The sequence below is a fragment of the Cibotium barometz genome, chromosome 55 (genome assembly GCF_041138505.1).
Source record: "Cibotium barometz isolate CiBa-2024 chromosome 55, ASM4113850v1, whole genome shotgun sequence".
In the NCBI taxonomy this organism is placed as follows: domain Eukaryota; kingdom Viridiplantae; phylum Streptophyta; class Polypodiopsida; order Cyatheales; family Cibotiaceae; genus Cibotium; species Cibotium barometz.
In genome coordinates this window covers 10,314,558-10,334,227 of record NC_141100.1, presented here as the reverse complement: position 1 = coordinate 10,334,227, position 19,670 = coordinate 10,314,558, and positions in this window count along the sequence as shown.

Here is a 19,670-nt window from a genome sequence, read left to right as displayed (position 1 = left end):
CCCTGCAATTTCATTGATGTTCAATTGTGATTTTTCTCTGGAGGATACATTTTCTAGCCATCATGGATACTTTGAAGAGCAAGAGTTTGACGAGCTCACAAATGAAGAACCAATGATGATTGATGGGAAAAATCACATTCATTTTAATCTCAAGGTGTCGTCGGAGAAGAAGCAGAGGTTAAACAGGGATTGGCACAAGGTACCATGTGATAAGAAGAGAGCTTTGCTATGCCCTTTTTACACACAAAAGAAAATGCCGCTTGATGGAATACTCTTATGCCTTCTTATGCTTCTTACAGATGAACGTGCAATTAACAGATGAAGAATGTATAGAGCCGCATGCAACAAATGAAAGTGAAGACACGGTTTCTTGTCAGGCTAGTCCCACCGTTGAGGATGTTGCTGAAGAGGAGGACACTCCTCATGTGATTGAGGAGTTCAATGTTGAAGAAGAGAGGAAGCTCAGTTCGGCGGTTGATATTGAGGCAGTGAGAGAACAAAACACTGATATAGGTCAGCTTGTGATTGAATCAGATGACTCCTCCCCCATTCCAACGCCATTACTCCCCTCCTACCAAGTAGGAGATTCAGAGTATATATTGCTGACAGACATACAACATGTATTTAACTTAAGGGAGGACCATTGCATAGCTTTCATAGCCCAAAATCTGGAGGTCGATGATAATTTTGTAGATGATGATGGGATAGATAAGTACTTACTAGTGGATAGCCATGTGAAAGACACCGAGTTCCTATCTGCTGCTGCAGCAACACTAAAGATGATCTATGCTGATGCCCTTAAATATGAAGGAAAAGATGCCACACAGGAAGAGCTACAAGAAGCAAGGGAAAGACTGAATATTACCAACATGGGAGGGTTTAGGGATGTGCCAAGTAAGTCAGCGAAAACCGTTCCTAGTTCGAGCACTAATTTATGGCAAGACGCCTTGCTTGAAGCAGATGAGAACCAAGAGGTTAGTTTTTTTTGTTGTGTTTTCGTTGCGGATTTAGCTTTATCAACTTTGTCCTGAAATGTTTGGTGATGTTGTTTCTGGCTAATGCTCCTTTATTTTTTCAGTTGAAAATATATGAAGACACATTCCTCAAACGTGCTTCAGGCAAGCGTATGGCGGGATTGGGCTGTTGAAAATACAAGTGAATAGGGTGTGTGTGGGAACAAGCTCTTGGATAGAGGCTGTAAAAGAGGAGATGTAATTGTGAAAGAACCTGTGAAAAGGTTAGAAGAATCTACTGGGAGAGAATAATGGGTAGCATGAGGGAATTTAGGAGTGTGGAGATATTCTGGGAGATAATCTGGGAAAAGAGAAGAGGTGGAGAGAATCAGGCAAAAGGTGGAGATATTCTGGGAGTAAATCATGGAGAAATCAATGGGATTTGATGCTTGATGTAAACTCTATAAATTGAGGCATAGCCCTAATGAGAATTTGCTGGTTTTTGAGTATCCATGTCTACATTAATCTATGTGCTAATTATTCACTAATTATGTCTTAATCACTTACTAATCACTTTGTTAATTATGTTGATTCTAGTGTTTGATCCACCATAGCTCATCATTTTGCTCAAATTTTAACATGGTATCAGAGCCATGCCTAGAATCAACTAGATTTATGAGCCCATTAGTGAATTAATTAAGATTAGTAAAATAATTAGCAAAAAATCAAATTTTTAGTAAGCTTTCACTTCTCCCCTTCACCCCCAGCCAGTGGAGGATCTCTAGCACCTTGCATACTCAATCATTGGGCAAACCCTTCTAGCCCAAGGTAGCTAACATCATTGGGCTCTAGCCTATGCAAAAAACGTAGCAAACCGTCGGCGCATTCAGGAGATTTTCGTGTTTTTTCCAGCGCACAATTCTCTGATGAAATTGCAGATCTTGTGCTCATCCAATCAAATTGCTTCAATTCCTCTTAGCCCCGAGGGTTTTCAAGCATGCTCTACAAGCTGGTGAAGACAAAAATCAATTTCATCAAGTCTACAGAGAGATCCAAGCTCTTCATCAAATCTGCAGGTGACTTTGGTAAAACAGAGATTAAGCTTTCATTATTTGGTCAAATCTTGTGTTTCTTGGCTTAATCCTCTACTAGACTCATTGCTATTGATGCCTTTGAAAGCATTTGAGCTTATTTGAAGTGGAAGGCACCAGATCTGAGCTCCCCGCATACTCTGTTTTCTGCACACAAACCAGAGCATTAATTTGCTAATCAGTGATTAATCAGTGCTAATCACTGTACTTTGGTGCAATTGAGGATTCAAATTAACCATTAGGTATCTGATACAGATCCCTAAAGCTTCAGATTGCAAATCGGAGTTGGTTTGATACTCCAACCATCCCGTACAAATTGGTTACTCTCAATTTAATGTAATTTCTGGTGATTTTATGCTGATAAAATTGTTGTAATCATCTATTAAACACCAGATTGAGTTGTAAAAGGGTAGACACTGCCCTTGAATCTTGAATTTGGATCAAGAGGTAAGACCCCCTTCACATCACCATGAATTCAGCACAGGAAATAGCCAAATTTAATGGAGAACAGTTTTATACATGGCAAACAAAAACCATGTATTTGCTGATGAGGAAAAATCTGTGGGGATTAGTTGAAGGGAGAGATGAATGCCCAGAGAGAGGAGAAAATGAGTGGAAGAGTAGGAATGAAAAAGCATTGGAGCTTATTGCACTCAGTTTAAATGATGAGATCATTCATCATATCACAGGGATACAGTGGGCAAAAGATGCATGCGATGAACTCAATAAATTATTTGGTACACAAGCAAAAAATTCCAAGATAAATCTATTAATGCAATTCTACAATTTGGACATGAAGGAAAGTGAACCTTTAATCACACTTGAACAAATATAAAAGCATTAAGCAACAGCTGGCAACTATTGGCAAAAAGGTAGAAGATGATGAAGCATTAGCTGTACTTTTGAAAAGTGTGGACAAAGGAGATTATGAAAACATTGTAGCAACACTAAAGAATGTACCTGAACTGAAGATACACGAGATAGAAGCAGCTCTACTAGAGCAAGAGAGCAGAGGCAAAGAGAAGAAAGAGCTCGACTCAACAGCAGGAGAGGAAAAAGCATTCTTCACCCGAGGAGGATTCTCTCGAGGACGAGGACGAGGAAGAGGCAGAGTAGGAGGGAGGACCTTCACTTGCCACAAATGTGGAAAGCCAGGACACATGGCGAGAGACTGCTACAGCAAACCCAGTGAAGAAGGAACGACATCGGCAAACTTCATGGAGGCTCCAAGGGAAGTGGAGTCGGATCATCTTTTCTGAGAGAGAGAGAGAGAGAGAACCCACAACCCAATGTGACCTGCCCCAATAAAGTAAAACCACCTCTGAGCCACCGATGATGTAGGCCAAGTGGTAAATGTATGTGTGAGCACTTTAGTCAAGGTCGCGAGCACTTATAGTAGCCTTGGACACATAGAGAGAGAGAGTGTCAAGGACTATGGAGTTTAGGGACTTGAGGCACTGGTCGCGGGCTATCAAGTAAGAGGGAAACTTGATACAGGGTCTAGGTGTGTTAGGATTATTCACTTGAGGGGAGGTGTTAAAAATACAAGTGAATAGGGTGTATGTGGGAACAAGCTCTTGGATAGAGGCTGTAAAAGAGGAGATGTAATTGTGAAAGAACCTGTGAAAAGGTTAGAAGAATCTACTGGGAGAGAATAATGGGTAGCATGAGGGAATTTAGGAGTGTGAAGATATTCTGGTTAGAAGAATCTACTGGGAGAGAATAATGGGTAGCATGAGGGAATTTAGGAGTGTGGAGATATTCTGGGAGATAATCTGGGAAAAGAGAAGAGGTGGAGAGAATCAGGCAAAAGGTGGAGATATTCTGGAAGTAAATCATGGAGAAATCAATGGGATTTGATGCTTGATGTAAACTCTATAAATTGAGGCATAGCCCTAATGAGAATTTGCTGGTTTTTGAGTATCCATGCCTATATTAATCTATGTGCTAATTATTCACTAATTACGTCTTAATCACTTGCTAATCACTTTGTTAATTATGTTGATTCTAGTGTTTGATCCACCATAGCTCATCATTTTGCTCAAATTTCAACATGGGCCACGATTCGACACTAGGAACATATATACATCGCCTAAAATTTCCTCAAATTGTGATATTTCACGCTAGCTTCTCCAAGGACAATGCAAGTTTTCCTTTGATGGCGATAAAGACTCTATCCAGGTATTTAGGTGGCTATCACTTAAGGCTGAATGCAAACAAGGCAATACTTCTGGAGCGGCAAGCAGCTGTTCGAATTTTTGGAGAGGGACCTGGAGTATATTCGTTGAGATGTAAATATTATTTAACATATGCTGCTTACGGGTTGGCATGTGGAATCACAGATCCTAATCTGTTGAGTGATTGCGGGAAGAAGCATCTTCTTAGAACAGCAAGGCCAAAGGTCCCTGTTGTGCCATTGATAAAGGATGAAGAAGATGATGCAGAAACTTCATCAAAAAAGGCTCGGCTGAGAGAAGTCTCTGCTCTAGATTAACAAATTTAGATTGTTCCAGTTGCTAAGAAGTTTCTTCATATTTCTCAATACTCTTCTTGCTTACCATTAAAAACTATGAAATGTATATATATTGAAAATATTTATATGGGACATAGATGAAAGCTCTTGTTCTTTTAAAATCTTTCACAGTTACATCATTGTTTTATAATATGTATTTCAATGATCAATTTTCTTCCACACTCTGCCCTGTCTTTGTCGTTGTCTTAGCCATTCAGCATGATTCTACTTTCCCTGTGAGGAGACATATATTGATCGTCTCCGTTCAACCTGCATCTTTCTTATTGCACATGACACAGCTGATTCAGACTGTTTGATCTTCACGAGCCCTCACTTGAATCCGCCTATACCACCACTGACATAGTTGCTTCATGGGATTACTTTTCTTCATTCCTCCTCCATGTTGAGTGGCCCTTTGATAGGCACAACGTGCTTGCCAATGAGATCTTTCCATGCCTTGGGTAGACCAAATCCCAAGGCTTCCAAACTCTTCCGCAAAAAAGGTTCCATGTGCATGCAAAATGTGCTACAAATGCTCAACAACAACAAGACATTTAGTATCGTACAATATTTTTTGAATAACAAAAAAAACTCAAAGCTGTAGGTTTTCAAGTAATAACCATGTATTGTGTCAAGTTTGTCACACCCCATGCCTTTTCATAGCTAGTGTAGAACTCTGTCACAACTGCCTCAAATTTCTCAACATCCCCATCTTCAAACCTTGCTTTTTGCAACAAAGGTACTAGGCGATCAAGTGCCAACCGCGCTTTGGCCTTTGCCACCCTTGCTTGTCGTCCTGAAGAGCCTCGATCAGGTACAGTTGCATGAAGCTTCCTCCACACCTCAAAATCTGTACCCAGATGACCTCTCTGGATATGATTAGATAAGAACTTTCTCGCTTTTGCACCTCCAAAACATGGTTTGCTAGGAACATTTCCGGTCTTCCCTGATCTTCTCAAGTCCTTCTCAATCTTCACTTGACCACAATGTAAACCTGCATCTGAAAGCACTTGCTCTATTTTTTTAATAGTTCTTTCACTCTCTAATGCTGGTTTCATATTCCATGAAAATTCGATGTACATGTAGACTAGTTTCTCAATTATTCTAACCAGCGCATGCAAAACACAAATATAAACTCTGATCAAAGGGATAGGAAGAATTGGATCCCAATTAGGATCCACTCCTGGAGCATCACGATTTGGGGCTTCACGCCTATTACTGATTGCATTTAGGCATTTCCATTCTCTCTCTTTTCCTCCTTTGGAGGCACCTCGTTCGGTCATGCAATACAGGCAAGGATACTTGGCCATTGCTCCTTGGAAAATACCAAACATGCATTTCAAGGTTTTAAGATCTGCAGCCAGGTGCCATTCAACCTCATATTCACTATATCCATCTACATAAAGCTTTTCGCCATTCGACTGCTGGATAGTGGAAAGAAGCTCAGTCTGGTTGAAGTACCACTTTAGAATTTCATGGGTCTCTGTTGGAACCTGTTTTAACAACAGTAGTTAAATTGTCTACAACATCATAACAAGAGGATAGCAACATAATATTCTTTTTTTAAAAATGGATAGCACGTCACCTCAAATGCAGCCAGCCACCAAATCTCATTTTTGGATTGTACACTAAAGTGCTTCTCATCAGCATTACTGATACTTGCATCCAAAGCTCTATTCATTAAAGTCATGCTAACCCTTTCCAGCTTCTGTCCTTTGATCACCTCACTCTCATCAAGTTTTAAAACAAATTTCAGCCTGCCATTGCACTCATGTACACTGATGTTATAAAATTTCACCATAGCCATTTGTAATTTTCGAACATCCATAATGAAATTGTTGAACTCTGTAAGCTCTATGATTTTTTGTTCCCCGCTCTTTTTAGTCATTGTCAATGTACTAGACACGTGACAAGGCTCTCCAACAAGTTCGACCATTCCCAAGTTGAGAATATTTCGAGCTTTGTTCACGTGAATGGTTTTGGAATGGGAATTCATTACTGTTTTTTTTCCAAGCTTACAATTGAAACCCTCTTTAACTTTATTAAACAACATCCTGTAAGACTTTGTGCTTATACCAGCTATGTCACATATACCTTGTGCATCTGCAGGAGTGAATGCTTCACTCACCTCCTGCAAGGATTGCTTTGCTATGTCTGATCGAAGTCTTGCAAACTTAGGATGCTGTATTGCTGACTCCACGATGTCTTTTGTCAGAACTTTGCCAAATATATCAGAACCTTGCTCTTTTGGACCCACAACATCTGTGACCATCCTGAAGCAACAATGATAGCTATTTCAGTCCATCATTCATCTAACTATACCACCCCCACACCCAATCTCCCATGTCCAAAAAAGGAACTAAAGATGAAAATGAAAAGTGAGTGCTCAAAGAAATTTAAGCTCAAAGAAATTATAGATCCCAATACCTGCAAGCTTTTACACGGCGCTTCCATTGGCCACCTCCAACATTGAGTTCTTCCAATGGTTTGATCTGTCTCTTGCGTAATCGAGCACCCAATGGCGTGTCTTTCAAATATTATAATTTTTTGTTGAACTTTTCAAGTTGTTTCCGAAGGTGTGCATTTTCACTCTCCAATGTGAAATTGTTGATTTCTCGAACTACCAAACTTTCATTCTTCTCTTTAATAGTGTCCTGCATCTTACAAATAGTCTGCTGCAAATGATCAAACTCTTTTTGTAACCCAGCACAAACTTTTGCTTTATCCTCGTTTGAAGCTTGCAAAGCTGTTGTGATCGATGCCAAGTAAAAATTCGCACCTTCAAGCATTTTTATTCTGGCATCTTTATCACTCAAATGTCTTTCAAAGATACTTTGACATTGGCCAAACAATCTTTTGCAATATCCAAGCAATCCATTTTCACCCTCACACACAAACTTGAAGAAACTTGTCAACCCAAAGAATGATGGAGATTGAGAGGAGGTTGGATCTGGTGGATAAATACTACCATCCAATCATAGGTCCATATTTTTCTTTCCTTCATTTCGAAGCTCAGTAATGTGGGCTTCGCATGCTGGCCTAGACCAATTTCTCTTACAGCAGGGAGCATAATTGGCTTCTACTTGGAAGTGGATGTCCACCTTTTTCTTCTTTTGCTTCACAGGTTCCATTGCATTGTTCTGTGCTTTAACAACACCAAAAAGCATCATGAACTCACACTTTAACCAAAAGAAACCAAAGATATTACACTTATCTTCCGTGAAGAAGATTGCTTCATTAAAACCAAAAGACAACATCACTAAATAATACCTCCTTGTCCATCAAACAAACTTGTTGGTATCTTGGATGAACCAAAATGTACAGAGTACTTGTAAGCACAACCCTCACTTGAAAAAGGTAAGACATGGGATTGTTATTCATGCACAAGCAGGTATGGCGCATGAAGAACAAATACTTTTCCATCCTTTTTCAAAACTTGCCGCCTTGAGAAGAAGAGAAAATCAAAAACCTCCTGCTCAAAACAATTCGGATTTGGAGTGGTTGTGGTTGTGGAGTCGGGAAGACAATGAGGGAGACAATGCAAGATGATGGGTTGCAGGGACGAAGTTCGGTTCAAGTTTGGTAAGCAAAGTTGGCTTCGTTACATTCAAAAGTGAAATGAAGAAAGAGAGTGGTGTCTTTTTTCAATAAAATATGGCACCATAGTGGGAATAGCCCTTTTTTGAGTCCAAATTTTTCCTAATGTGAGTGGATCTCAGCAAATTGAATGGGCAGTCAGGGGGGGTTCATCTATTATTACTACCAATGGTGAGGGATACTAGGATTCCACCTTCTTTTAAGATTTCTCCCACACACAGACAAGGTTGCTACATGTGGGGTCAATGGGTGGAGGGTGGTTGTCTTGTGAAGTTGAGGATTTTTTAGTCCATTTAGGACATTCCCTAAAGATGTAAGTGGTGGGGGTGGTTCAAGAGATAGAAGGGATGATGGCATTAGGGGGTGTAATCCTAGCCAGAGTGGTAAGAGGCAACAAAAGGAGAAATTGATGGTGGTGATGGGGTGAAGGTTGTTCTTGGTGGAAGCATATAGAGCTAGTGAAATTGAAGAGGGGCCTGATGGGGCAAGGCCTTGGGGAGCATCACTTGGGCCACCAAATTTTGATCCTAAATGCTCAGTGGTTCTCTCCTGATTTGACTCATTGCTTGTTATCATCCTTGTCCTTGGCAGTGTCACTGATGTGTCTTCCTCCTCTTCCTTCATAGTGAGAAAACCGGTTTCGTGGATCTATAAAAGTCATGGGCCTCCCTGTATGAGAGCAGCTGGAAGCGGTGAGCATACAAGGAGAGTAGGAGAGAGAGACAACACAACCGTTTTTTTTTGTGGTAGCAAAACTACCTTATCTTCTATTATTCCATTTATATATGATGGGCTAAGATACCCATATACAGGGGCCTTTACCCCCAACAACCTCCCACTTAAAGGCCAATGTGGCCCTAAGCGAGAGTGGTACATGCGAGCATAGTGCTCACCCAATGCCCATCATCTCTCGGAGACATGCAAATCTCTCAGATGCTAGACCCTTCGTCAAAAGGTCTGCAGGATTATCATCCGTATGCACCTTGATAAGCTCAAGCCGCTTGTCCTCAAGTACCTCTCTGATGAAATGATACTTGACCTCTATGTGCTTGGTCTTTGCATGAAAGACCGGATTTCGTGCCAACTGTATAGCACTCATACTGTCACTATGCAACACAGGAGTATCAACTATAACTCCCAAATCTCCCACTAGCTGACTAAGCCAAATGGCTTCCTTGCATGCCTCTGTGGCTGCAATATACTCAACCTCTGTGTGGTAGAGAGAGGAACACACTTCTGTGTACGTGACATCCATGACACTGCACCTCCAGCAAAGGTAAACACATAGCCAGAAGTAGACCTCCTCGTGTCAGGGTGACCTGCATAATCTGCATCTGTGTAGCGAGTGTGTAGCCCAGTACACATGCATCTCGTCTACCAAAGCATATGCACATCTCTTGCGTACCTCGCAAGTAATGCATCAAACCCTTCACTGCCTCCCACAATGCTTCTTGCTTGGATTTGCCATGTACCTGCTAACAACTCCCACTGCAAATGCAATGTCGGGCCTCGTAGCTATCATAGCATACATCAAACTGCCAACTGCTGATGCATAAGGAACCTTAGCCATCTCGGCCTTCCCACCATCTGACTTCGGGCAATCTTTCTGGCTGAGTTTCACATATGGAGGAAGAGGAGTGCTCAATGCCTTCCCCCCTGCCATATTGAAACGCTCAAGCACTTTGCCGACATACTCTTTCTGGGATAACCATAAGAGTCCTTGCTTTCTGTCACGCGTAATGCGCATGCCCAAAATGTGTCTTGCATCTCCCAAGTCCTTCATGATGTCAAATGCCTCATGCAACTTGGCTCGAATACCATCTAGCTCATAGCTATTCCTGCTAGCAAGTAGCATCCACATATAGAATGAGTATAACCAGGCTGCCATCTGCGGCCTTCTTGGTGTAAAGACAGTGATCTGACTCACTCTGCCTAAAATGTTGAGATCTCATGAATGCATCAAACTTGTGATACCATTTCCTCGGTGCCTGCTTAAGACCATATAGGCTCTTCTTAAGCTTGCATACCAACTTCTCTCTGCCTTTTTCAACAAAGCCCTCAGGCTGCTGCATGTAGATGTCCTCATGCAAGTCACCATGAAGAAACGCAGTCTTGACATTCATCTGCTTTAACTCCATGTCATCTTTAGCTACCAAGCCAAGTACACATCTGAGTGTAGTCATCTTCACGACTGGCAATTCACGAGACTGGCAAGAAGATCTCATCAAAGTCCACACCCTTTTCCTGCCTTGGCAACTAATCGTGCCTTATACTTAGGCACTGCACTTTCACTTGAACACCCACTTGCATGGAAGCGCATGCTTCTCTCTAGGCAAAGAAACAAGATCCCACGTATCATTCTTATTGGAACCCCAGAATCAGTTGGATCTTAAGGGGAAGAGTTGTCCTCTAGTTTGCGAGATAAGGACAACTCGCATTTTTTAAGTGGAGTAGGATGTAAGATTCCTCTCTCCAGCTTTTGAGGTGTGTAGGTGTAAGAACCTCCCCTTCTAATCTTATAATTATTCCCCTCTCTGAAATAAAAGAAAGATCCTGTTTTACCCTGTTTTGGCTTAGAGAGAGAAAATATCTAGAGAGAGATAATTCAAAATTAAGATATTTTTGAATATAAAAATCCTCATAGTATCTAAAATGGTTTCCCCTGAAATAAAAATTTAAAAAGAACTTTTCAATGTGCAATTGAAATTAATTGAAAATAGGTATAAAGGACCTTAGCCTAAGGGTCCAGATTTTTAGAAATTTTTAGATTATGGTCCAATTAAGGCTCCTATGGACCAATAAAATTAATCCAAATGTGGGGAGGAGATAAATTGAAGAATAAAAGAAAACCCTCCTAAAAATAAGTAAATACTCACATAAGATGAAGAGTGGACTAAGGACCAAAGAAAACAACTAAAAAAACTAAATTTTGACACCTCAGAGTGGGGATCTCCCCTCATGAAGGAGACACCTTTTTTCTCATCATTACTCTCAATTTTTAATCAATAAAATGAGATATTTCATCTCTCCTCTCTCCTATTTCAAAACTAGATCCAAAAAGTAAACTAAACTGACCCAAAAATGGTAAAAAATTGATCAAAAACTGATCTCAAAATTTCTAGAAACAGTTTGCTTGGTTAGAGGCTCACTTTTTCCTATAAATAGAAGCCTCCCCCTTTGCAAAAGCGTAATGGTATTTATACATTGTTACTCTACTCCTATCTTGAGCCATTTACATTGAATTTCTTAATAATTCAATTGTTTTTGACCTAATCCTCTCCAAAGTGAGTTGGTGGCCACTCTTGCTTCAAACAAGAGTAGAACCCTCAATTCCTCAAGCTACAGAAGAGCTTACAAGCTCTATGTAAGTTAATTTTCTTACTTGTTTAATTTTAAATCTATGGTTTTCTTGATTTTTATATTTTATAGTTGATTGAATTAAATTCAAATGCTATGCCTTTGAGGAAAAGGCCACCCCCTTCTCTTCTTTACATTCCAGCCTTTCTTAATCTTAGAAAGATTAACTAAGGGATTAATTGAACTCTTCTTATTGTTTACTCTCCTAAATTTAGAAAATTGTGTAGATTATGAATCTAATTTGGGTTGATTTAAGTTAAAAATAGAATGATAAAAATGAGAAATGGTCAACCATACAAAGGAGGTTATGGTAAAATTTTTCAGAATTTTGTGGAAAAGAAAGTTTGTTTTTATGTTATTCCAAAAGAGTAATTCCCACCATTTTTGTATCTAAAAAATATTCTAATTACTCCATGTATATATTCACCTATGAATATGCTTAGATATCACTGATATTAATTATTCAAATTAATTTTTATGCATAAAAAGATGCATAAAAAAATTATTTTTATTTTAAAAGTGTTATTCTCATTAAAATTGATTTTTATGCATAGAAAGATGCATAAATGAATTATTTTTAATTCAAAAGTGTTATTCTCATTAAAATTGATTTTTAAACATAGAAAGATGCATAAAGAAATTTTTTTAAATTCAAAGGTGTTATTCTCATTAAATTTGATTTTTATGCATAGAAAGATGCATAAAAAATTATTTTTATTTCAAAAGTGTTATTCTCATTAAATTTAATTTTTATGCATAAAAAGATGCATAAAGAAATTGTTTTTATTTCAATAGTGTTTTTCTCATTAAATTTGATTTTTATGCATAGAAAGATGCATAAAGGAATTATTTTTATTTCAAAAGTGTTATTCTCATTAAATTTAATTTTTATGCATAGAAAGATGCATAAAGAAATTATTTTTATTTCAAAAGTATTATTCTCATTAAATTTGATTTTTATGCATAGAAAGATGCATAAAGGATTTATTTTTATCTCAAAAGTGTTATTCTCATTAAATTTGATTTTTATGCATAGAAAGATGCATAAAGAAATTTTTTTATTATAAAAGCATTATTCTTATAAAAATTAATTTTTATGCATAAATAGATGCATAAAGAAATTATTTTTATTTTAGAAGTGTTATTCTTGTTAAATTTTATTTTATGAATAAATAGATGCATATAAGGATTTTTTATAAAAGTGTTATTCCCACTGAAGTTGATTTTTATGCATAAAGAATTTTTATATCAAAATTAGAATTATCTTAAACTCTATTTTTACATTCTATGAGTATTTGATAAATGAATAATTAAATACTCTAAGAGAGAAATTTCTATCGTTTTATATTCACACAGATTCTTAAAAAAAATTTCTGGAGATCTATCTTGAGATCGAAATATTCAGATAAATGATTAATCTATTCTTCATTGGAATTCGTAACTAATTTAGAAATTAGTTAAGTGAAAGAAATTCAGTAAAATAGTAACTGAATTATCAAACCTATTCGAGAAAGATTGTTCGAAAAAAATCTTATCCGACTCGAACCTTGAATCAGACTATGACCAAGACTAAACTCTTTCGTCAGTTTTGAGGAAAGGAGTGACCAGTTTAGAAAAAAATACACTCAAAACTCCCGCCAAATTAGAAACTAAGTTTGAGACCCTTCGAATTGATCTTTGGATCAAGGTTATAGAAGTCGAGGAATTCTAGTATGAAATTCAGAATTCTGGTCAAGAAGTTTTGGAGATACTGATTCAAGAAATACTCCTTGTATTCAAAAGAAAATCAAACTGAAAACTTACATAGAAATGAGATATGGTGTGAATAGATGTGATGAGATGCGATGTGAATCAGATAGATGTGAATGAATGGATGGATGTAATGTGAAGTGAATAGATGTGATGTGAATCGATGTGATGTGAATAGATGTGATGAGATGTAATGTGAATCAGATAGATGTGAATGAATGGATGGATGTGAATGTGTATGTTAAGAATGGATGTGCATGTGAAGAATGGATGTGGATGTGCATGTGCATGTGAAGAGTGGATGTGCATGTGCATGTGCATGTGAAGAGTGGATGTGGATGTGCATGTGAAGAATGGATGTGAATGTGCATGTGAAGAATGGATGTAGATATGTATGTGAAGAATGGATGTGGATGAGTACGTGAAAGAATGGATGTGGATGTATGTGAGAATGGATATGGATGTGTATGTGAATGAATGTGATGTGACATGAATATGTGTGGATGTGAAGTGATAAATATGAATGTATGGATAGATGTGTAGTCGTACATGAAAACGATTGGATGGATGTGAATGAATGAGATGTGGATGTGAATGTGCATGTGAAGAATGGATGTGGATGATGTGGATGTGCATGTGAAGAATGGATGTGGATGTGCATGTGCATGTAAAGAGTGGATGTGCATATGCATGTGAAGAGTGGATGTGGATGTGCATGTGAAGAATGGATGTGAATGTGCATGTGAAGAATGGATGTAGATATGTATGTGAAGAATGGATGTGGATGAGTACGTGAAAGAATGGATGTGGATGCATGTAAAGAATGGATGTGGATGTATGTGAGAATGGATATGGATGTGTATGTGAATGAATGTGATGTGACATGAATATATGTGGATGTGAAATGATAAATATGAATGTATGGATAGATGTGAGTAGTCGTACATGTAAACGATTGGATGGATGTGAATGAATGAGATGAGATGTGTATGAATGAGATATGATGTGTATGAATGAGATATGTGTATGAATGAGATATGATGTGGATAGAAGTGATATGTATGAATGAGATATGATGTGGATAGAAGTGATGTGATATAATGTGCATAGAATGTATGTGATGGGATGGTGATGAGAATGAATGTGATGGATATGAATGAATGAATGCGATGGGTATGAATGAATGAGATGTGATGTCATGTGAACCGGGATGTGAGTGAATGAGATGTGATGTAAATTGGGATAGATGTGAATGGATGATATGTGATGTGAATGAATATGATGTGATAAGATGTGGATATGAGTAGATGCGAGTGGATGAGATTTGATGCGGATAAATGAGGAAAGATGTGATGAGAATAGGAATACATATGAAATAAATGAGGATTGATGTGAAACAATGTGGAAAGACGAGAGTTTGTTATAGAAACTGTATTTATGACCTATTTTTAAATGATTGTTTTATGTAAAAAATGATGGAGAAGCATTTTGACCGTCTTGTGAATGAGGTCGTGGAGACCTATCTAATAAAGTTGCAACAGCTCCTGACGGAGAGTCAACGGAGGACGTCTCGCGTAGCAAGGTCGGTCGAGGTCTTGACCAGCCTCGGTTCAATTTAAATGGTGAGCTTCTGGTGTATGAGGGACTAAGGAAGCGGCCTATGAGTGAAGCGCTATAGGTGACTTGCGAAGGATCCTAGAGAATGCTGACCATACAGTGCTCGGAGCGAAGATACCCACACGTATGTCTGGAAGATATTGGAACAAGGAGTAAGAGTTGTTTTCTGAATTCGGGCATGGATCTGGTTGATTGACCTTGCTGGTCCTCAAACGGATGAGTCCATGGCTCTTTTATATGGATCTTTTGGTTGATTTTGCTGATCTTCAACGGAGATTCCATTTTGATTTTTATAAGTGAATATATTTCCGGGTATTATGAGCTAGGAACTATCGAAAAGGCCCCTAAGTGGACAGGTGCTGAGCATTCTTGTTGCCAATGATCCCATAGGTACACCGATGAAGGAAAAATTAGAAATTAGGATTCAACCACACAATTTTGAAGGATTATGATCAGTGATACTATAGTTTCATTAAAAGATTGTTTTAAAGACAGCTGAATCTGTGAAAAAGGTAATTTCATATTAGGTGTGTAAGTGGTGTGCCTTTGTTGCTGAATCTGTGAAAAAGGAAATTTCATATTAGGTGTGTAAGTGGTGTGCCTTTTTCACAGCTGAATTTGTGAAAAAGTCAATTTCATATTAGGTGTGTAAGTGATGTAACTAGTTTTAAGTTTGCATGAATATCCGGCTAGGGGACCTGGGAACTCTTTTCCATGGTACCCGGGACAAAACCTAACCAAATTCTTAAATGGATTCCATCACTACAGTGGTTGGGCGGTTGGCTAACCCACAGGACTGGATGGGGTTAGCTCTGGAGGACTGATGGATCCCTAAAATGAGACTCAATTCTGTTATAGTACAATAGATGAAGTAAATCCCGGATAAAAATTGTTCTATGGAAAAGAATCAACGCGTGTGCCTCTCAATGAGGAAAAAAGCGTTGGTCTCTATGATCCAAGTGCAAGTCTTTTCCTTGATCTGACTATGATACTTACGGGTTCGGTCAGATCAGTTCAGTTAGTTAAGGCTCCTGACTATGTTAGAGAAAAAATATCAGAGGGAGGAATCGCCCTTGCTTTCCAGGCGAGGGAAGTTTTTCGGGTTCGGTTTTGGAAGAACCGAGGGATTAGTCTCTTGTCCGGATATTCGTGGGCGAGGCCTCGAGTGAAGGACCCTGCCCCGCGCAAGAAGTGCTACTTCTGTTGCTAGCACCCCAGGATTCGTTGCGCGGTGGGGACAGGGATCTTTCATTGTTGATCTAGAAGAGATGGTCCTTTGCTACTTCATCTTCTTGACTTGTTGTCTATGTAGATGCCATATAGTTTGCTTTAAATCTACAATCTTCTTCTGTGGCTGATCTTCTTGTAGTTGTTGCACTTTGTCTTGTCCTTCAATCTGCATTCACTTTGGAAGTTTCCTTTCCTTCCACACTTGTGAAACTTCATAGTGCTTTTGTTGAAGAATGCTTGCTCAATGGTTGTGCTTCCTTGCTTCATATCCTGCTCCTTTTCAAGTAGGGAAGAGATGCAAATTTTTCAAAGTGGTCACAAGTGTATTATAATCCTTAGGCATGCTTTTTAGGAGCATAACTAATGCATATTTTTCTCCTATTTTAGCATTTATGCCATGAAGGTCATGATGCTTTTTATTTTATTTATGAATTGTGCTAATGACTCACTGAAATTCATTTGTAGCCCATAGAACTCAATTTTAAGATGGATTTCCTAGTTCTTTGCTTTGTCTCCAAATACTAGATTCAATGCATCCCATGCATCCGTGGCAGTAAATGTGGTGGATAAAATTAGTTCCTAAATGTAACCAAATAAGTGATACTACTTATTCATCCTTTTCTATTTATTCATCATTTAGTGTAAAAGGCACATTATCCTTAACTATCTTCCATAGCTTCTTGTGCATGAGCAGGTACTTCATCTGGGTGGCCCAGGTATGGAACCCTTTCCCTGTGAGCCTCTTGGCATGCTTCAATTGGCAGTGTCTAATCTCTTACAAACGACCATGTTTAAAATGCAAATGATAAGTGCAAATGAATAATTAAAATGCAAGGCACAACCCAATTACAAAGCTAATTAGATGTTAATGACCTTGATTAGTCTTAATCACAATGATTAAGAGAGGTAAAGGAAGTGGAGGCTCACATTGAGCTCATCAAGACATCCATTCAAGGGGCTTTTGTTGCAAGCCTCTTGTCATTGAAGAGAGGTATCTAGAAATCTCTAGCTCAAATAAGCTCTGGAAGCTCAAAATCTAATGAGATGTCGTGATTGGTTTTTTTCTCACTATGCTTCACCTAGTTGATGAAATGCCACCAAATTCAAGATATGGGTAGCTTAGGGCATGGATAACATGTGGCTCCGATATAGGGCGACGCCAATTTCGAACAACAGGAGGTGATTTTGATTAATTTGCTTGGTGGGATTATGGACTTATGTGAGGCCAATGTGTGCTAAAAAATCTCACCCAATGGTGCCTTGAGTGAGGAGAATGAGGAGCTCACAATTTGGCCACAAAAGTGGGAGAATGCATAAGGTGGGATTAGGGACTAATAATGCATAGGGATGAATGTGAGATGGCTCATGAGGAGAGGGGTGGCTCTTATACCATGTTGATAAACATGGGTGCTACACATTAGAAAGCTTACAAACACAAATCCTAATCTAGGTGATTAGCATGTCCTAATCTTATGGTGGGTGAAGCCTAATTACACACATAATAAAAACCCTAATCTAACTATAAGCTTGACTTAAGCTCAATAAGGTCACAAGATTAAGACTTTACTCATAGATAGGCTTAAGAGAAGCTTGTTCCCATTACTTGAAAATGGCCCCTTTTATATTAGGGAGTTACAATTTTGCATATGTGCTCATGTGTGGATAATGCCCAGGTGTGATATGGCAGAATGCTCCTAATCTTGGTCCTCTACTCATGCCTTGCCCCAACTTTGTGCTCATAGCACCATATTTCTCAACATGGTGAACTTCCTCTTCTCTGATAGGTTCGTCATCATTAGACTCATATGAGGAGCCTTGAGGTTGTTTTTCTTCTATACCCGCCCTTAATCTTTTGTCCATCCAATCTTTTAGGTCCTTCCATAGGCTTGGGCTTCACAAGGAGCCAACAGAAATCTAGATCTTACCAGGACAGGAAGGCAATGAGTCATGCTATGTCTCTTGGGGTATGTCGATTATCACTTACATAGCTATTGGGTTTAGTAATAGTATATGGAATATGTATAAGCCCCTCTGAGTGTGGAACTCTCGTATCATCTTCTAGGATATCGGAGGCAATGGATTCAAAGTTTTGTTCTCTTCACCTGATACTTTTTCTGGATCTGTTTAGGGTGTGGAATGAATTGGTTCTTTGCCTGGTCTTCTCTTGAGTAATGTATCTACATTGGCATTCAATCCAATAGTGCAAACTACTAGAGATTCAACATCCATTTGCACTTGGCATGCCCTTAGCAATTCCTGGGCTACTTCTATCTTGCTTTTTTTTCCTCAATAGGATTGGATACTCTGCTAGCTTTTTATGGAGGTTGCTAGGGTCTATGATTGGCACTTCTTGGTCCATATGGTAGGCTGAGGATTCAATGCCTCCTGAAAAGAGGATGAAGAGATGTTGGTAGCTCTGTATCCTTGCCTAAACCCTCTTAAACAATCACGTAGTCTTCCTCTTGTCCTATCTTCTTGGACCTTTTTCTTCTACTTCTAGGAGTGACTTTAGCATGTTTTGAGACTTCGTCTCAATTCTAAGCTGCATTCTAATCACATCACTGAGAGAGGAACTATTTATCAGCCCATCTAAGTAGGTTAATTCTCATACTTGGTTTATGCTCTTGGGTTAGACCTAGGGAAAAATCTCTTAGTGGCAATCCTTATACATGTGGTCAATACCACAACAGTACGAGTGTAGAGCAGTACTAGTGGGCTGTGGGTTGGTTGTTGTAACTACCATAGCCTTCAGCCTCTAGGGGTTCTAGGTAGATAGTGTCCCCATGGCATATGTTGGGTATTACCCTTCTCTTGAGTTGGGGGTACTAACAAGGGTAGCCGTGTAAGATTGGGTCATACTATGGGGTTTATGCTCCTCCCAGTTTTGCTGAGTCTATTACAAAGCTTCCCACTCCTTCTATAAGGTTCCTATTATAATGTACCTAGCAACTTGGGTTGGCCCTAGTAGAGCCTGGGTTTGTAGTAGCAGCTCCAATGGCTATATTAAATTTAAATCCCCCTGCACTTCTTGTAATGCTGGGGGCCATCCAGCCACCATCGGCTACCACCCAGCCTTGCCGTTAGCCTTGTCACCCCAGTATATCCATTGGGCAACAAGATCTTGGGACATGAATCTTCTTTGTTGTAACAACATTGTAGCCGTGTAAGACTGAGTCGTACTATGGGGTGTATGCTCCTCCCAGTGCGCCAGGTCTATTACGAAGCTTCCTACTCCTTCTATAAGGTTTCTATTATAGTGTACCTAGTAGGTTGGGTTGGCCCTAGTAGAGCCTGGGTTTACAGTAGATCCGATGGCGATATTAAACTTGAATCCCCCTGCACTTCTTGCAATGCTGTTGGGGGCCATCCATCAATCATAGCCGACGCCCAGTATATCCGCTGGGCAACAAGATCTTGGGCCATGATCTTCTTTCTTGTAACAACCTTGTAACTAAATCTTGCCAACGGGTAGTACCCGAGTAGATGTAAAGGGAAGAAGATGAACTATCCAAGAGAGATATACGGGATAGACAAGACAGTAGAGAGGACAACTAAGTGTGATAC